Source organism: Trachypithecus francoisi, unplaced genomic scaffold (assembly GCF_009764315.1).
Source record: "Trachypithecus francoisi isolate TF-2019V2 unplaced genomic scaffold, Tfra_2.0 Lachesis_group5, whole genome shotgun sequence".
Taxonomy (NCBI): Eukaryota; Metazoa; Chordata; class Mammalia; order Primates; family Cercopithecidae; genus Trachypithecus; species Trachypithecus francoisi.
The window spans coordinates 108772144-108776464 of NW_022681470.1; the positions used below are offsets into that span (position 1 = coordinate 108772144).

General features: G+C 47.8%; 1 pseudogene across 1 annotated transcript; it reads left to right on the forward strand.

The window, feature by feature from the left end:
* Positions 1–2469: 2469 nt before the first annotated feature.
* Positions 2470–3393, forward strand: LOC117075221 (annotated as a pseudogene). The gene has a single exon (XR_004433882.1). The product of XR_004433882.1 is annotated as a glyceraldehyde-3-phosphate dehydrogenase-like (transcript).
* Positions 3394–4321: the final 928 nt, after the last annotated feature.

A 4321-nucleotide genomic window follows, 5' to 3' on the forward strand; every position in this document is an offset into this window, starting at 1 on the left:
CACCCCCAGGTTACGTGTATAAAGAACAAAACCATGGAGGTGGCAATAATTCACTATTTGATGACAGTTGTTTCTTTCTGCACTAGCTGTTTCTGGCATGGAACATATACCCAAGCGCTTGCCTCTGGAGCTTGCCCAGAGTAAATAATTCAAACTAGCCTCTCGAAATGCTGACCTTAAACCACACACCTACTGTTTTCAAGACAGAGAAATTCACATGGGCTTTGATGGAGCATTTAGAAAAGAGACAAAATTAAACGACTTGATTTTGAGTATAACTCAAGAGCAGCCAGTCATTCCACAGATGAGATTCTATATATTGATTTCAAAATCCAGTTTGTCCTTGGGAAGAAAGAATAAGACAGAAGCTTAAGAGCATTTACTCTGGAAAGCTCCAAGTAACTTGCTTCTTTGTCCCCAGATGCACTCATTTATCTAAAGACATTCCAGTTTCTTGTTTTGTGGCAAGTATGGTTCAGGGCTACAGATGCCTTTTGTTTGAACTTTGGTGAGCCTGGGGATGTGCAGTGCATCATCAGAACTGCTAGCATGCTAGCCAGTATGTTTGTCAGTTTCACTTCCAGTTTCTCCTCAGAATGTCTAAAAGAATATTAAGTCTCAGGCCTGTCATCGTGGCTCATACCTGTAATCCCAGCACTTTGGGAGGCCGAGGCGGGCAGATCACCTAAGGTTGGGAGTTCAAGACCAGCTTGACCAGGCCGGGCGTGGTGGCTCAAGCCTGTAATCCCAGCACTTTGGGAGGCCGAGACGGGCGGATCACGAGGTCAGGAGATCGAGACCATCCTGGCTAACATGGTGAAACCCCATCTCTACTAAAAATACAAAAACTAGCCAGGCGAGGTGGCGGGTGCCTGTAGTCCCAGCTACTGGGGAGGCTGAGGCAGGAGAATGGCGTAAACCCAGGAGGCGGAGCTTGCAGTGAGCTGAGATCCGGCCATTGCACTCCAGTCTGGGCGACAGAGTGAGACTCCGCCTCAAAAAAAAAAAAAAAAAAAAAAGACCAGCTTGACCAACATGGAGAATACCCGTCTCTACTAAAAATTCAAAATTAGTCAGGCGTGGTGGCACATACCTGTAGTCCCAGCTACTCGGGAGGCTGAGGTAGGAGAATCACTTGAACCCAGGAGGTAGAGGTTGCAGTGAGCTCAGATCATGCCGTTGCACTCCAGCCTGGGCAACAGAGTGAAACTCCGTCTTAAAAAAAAAAATTAAGTTTCTACAGTGGATTTCAGTATAAAAAGAACCAGCTGGGGTCAGAGGACAAGGTGGCTCAGTAGAAAGAGCAGGGGCTTTGGAGCACATGACCTCTGGCTAATCACATAGCTTGAGACAACTTTCTTATTTGCAAAATTTGAAGAAAATCCTACCAGCCTGGCTGGGTGGCTGAGGGACTGTATTCGTTTGCCTGGGCTACCATAACAAAATCCACAGACGAGATGGCTTTAAACAATTGATTTTCTCACAGCTCTGGAAGCTAGAAGTCCAAGATCAATATGTCAGCAAGTATGCTTTCTTCTGAGAGCTCTCTCTGTGGCTTCCTTCTTGATGAATCCATACATGGTCTTTGGTTTTTGCTCTGTGCTCCTTTTAACTTAATTACCTCTTTAAAGACCTTATCGGCAAATATGATTATACTCTGAGGTACTGAGGGATAGGACTTCGATGTATTGAATTTCAGAGGGTTGGGAGGACAACAGTTTAGCCAACAAGAAAGACTAAATGACAAAGTAGGAGTTTTATAAAAGCTCACTTTTTCCCTTTCTTAGGCACAGGGAAAGAATGTGTGCTTTGAAATAAGACATAATTTCAACTCCTAGTTGTACTGCTTGCTAATTATGTGAATGTGGGCAACTTGCTTACCCAGGATCATCCTCTGTACAATGGGGCATGACAGAATTTGGATATTTGTCATCACTCAAATCTCATGTTGAAATGTAATCCCAGTGTTGTGGGTGGGGCCTGGTGGGAGGTGATTGCATCGTGGGGGTACAGTTCTTATGAATCGAGTGAGTTCTCCCAAGATCTGGTTGTTTAAAGGTGTGTGGGACTTCCCCACCAATTTCTGTCTTGTTCCTGCTTTCTCCGTGTGATATGCCTGCTCCCGCTTTGCCTTCCATGATTTTAAGCTTCCTGAGGCCTCCCCAGAAGCTGAGCAGATGTTGGCACCATGCTTCCTGTAAAGCCTGCAGAACTGTTAGCCAATTAAACCTCTTTTCTTTGTAAATTGCCCAGTCTCAAGTATTTCTTCATAGCAATGCAAGAACAACATAATATAGGAGATAAGAATATCATCCTCACTCTGTGCTCCTCCTGTTCGAGAGTCAGTCGCATTTTCTCTTGCATCGCCAGCGCATCCCTGAGACACCATAGGGAAGGTGAAGAGCGGATTCAACGGATTTGGTCGTATTGGGCGCCTGGTCACTAGGGCTGCTTTTAACTCTGGTGAAGTGGATATTGTTGCCATCAATGACCCCTTCATTGACTCAGACTACATGGTTTACATGTTCCAGTATGATTCCACCCATGGCAAGTTCCATGGCACCGTAAAGGCTGAGAACGAGAAGCTCGTCATCAATGGAAGCCCCATCACCATCTTCCAGGAGTGAGATCCCTCCAAAATCAGGTGGGGCGATGCTGGCACTGAGTAAGTCGTGGAGTCCACTGGCGTCTTCACCACCACGGAGAAGGCTGGGGCTCATTTGCGGGGGGAGCCAAAAGGTTCATCATCTCTGCCCCCTCTGCTGACGCCCCCATGTTTGTCATGGGTGTGAACCACGAGAAGTATGACAACAGCCTCAAGATTGTCAGCAACGCCTCCTGTACCACCAACTGCTTAGCACCCCAGGCCAAGGTAATCCGTGACAACTTTGGTATTGTGGAAGGACTCATGACCACAGTCCACGCCATCACTGCCACCCAGAAGACTGTGGATGGCCCCTCCGGGAAACTGTGGCGTGATGGCCGCGATGCTCTCCAGAACATCATCCCTGCCTCTACTGGCACTGCCAAGGCTGTGGGCAAGGTCATCCCTGAGCTGAATGGGAAGCTCACTGGCATGGCCTTCCATGTCCCCACTGCGAACGTGTCAGTAGTGGACCTGACCTGCCGTCTGGAAAAACCTGCCAAATATGATGACATCAAGAAGGTGGTGAAGCAGGTGTCGGAGGGCCCCTCAAGGGCATCCTGGGCTACACTGAGCACCAGGTGGTCTCCTCCAACTTCAACAGCGACACCCACTCTTCCACCTTCAACGCTGGGGCTGGCATTGCCCTCAACGACCACTTTGTCAAGCTCATTTCCTGGTATGACAACGAATTTGGCTACAGCAACAGGGTGGTGGACCTCATGGCCCACATGGCCTCCAAGGAGTAAGACCCCTGGACCACCAGCCCCAGCGAGAGCACAAGAGGAAGAGAGAGGCCCTCACTGCTGGGGAGTCCCTGCCACACTCAGTCCCCCACCACACTGAATCTCCCCTCAGTTTCCATGTAGACCCCTTGAAGGGGGAGGGGCCTAGGGAGCCCCACCTTGTCATATACCATCCATAAAATCCCCTGTGCTCAGCAAAAAAAAAAAAAAAATCATCCTCAAAGGGAGTGTTGTTAAGTAAATGTTAAGTAGGTAAAATGCTTCACAGTATCTGAAAGGCGTAAGCAGAATGTATTTGCTATTAGTTGCATCATTTCTTCCCAGTAATTATGATTAAAACTTCCTATTTGCCTCTTTTTGTCAGTGCTTTGATGACTGGCCTTGGGGAGGGTCTGAGAACTAAATGAACAGGGAAAAATCTCTATCCTAGAGATTTCAAGAAACATTTCTTGACTGGCTGAACAAAGCAGTAGAGGTGGTGAATGAAACAGCCCAAATACATGGTGGCGGGCACCTGTAATCCCAGCTATTCCAGAGGCTGAGGCAGGAGAATTGCTTAAACCCGGGAGGCAGAGGTTGCAGTGAGCCGAGATCACGCCATTGCACTTCAGCCTGCGCAACAAGAGCGAAACTCCGTCTCAAAAAAGAAAGAGAGAGAGAGACAGCCCAAATGGAGTATTACTCTAGTGATCACCCACAAGTCCACATCAGACTCCATAGCATCAGACCACCTTCCTCCCAGTATAATGACCCATGTACTTCCTTTTCCCTTTCCCTCTCTTGTGATAGAATTTCTCATATAACAAGTCACAGGCAGCCCATCCCTGAGAGCACTGGCCAGAAAGGCAGCAGACCTGGAAAACAAATAGCATGCTATAAATGCTCTACCCAGCAAGTGAGGAGCTGAAGAACAGGAGGAAGTCAGTGAGCT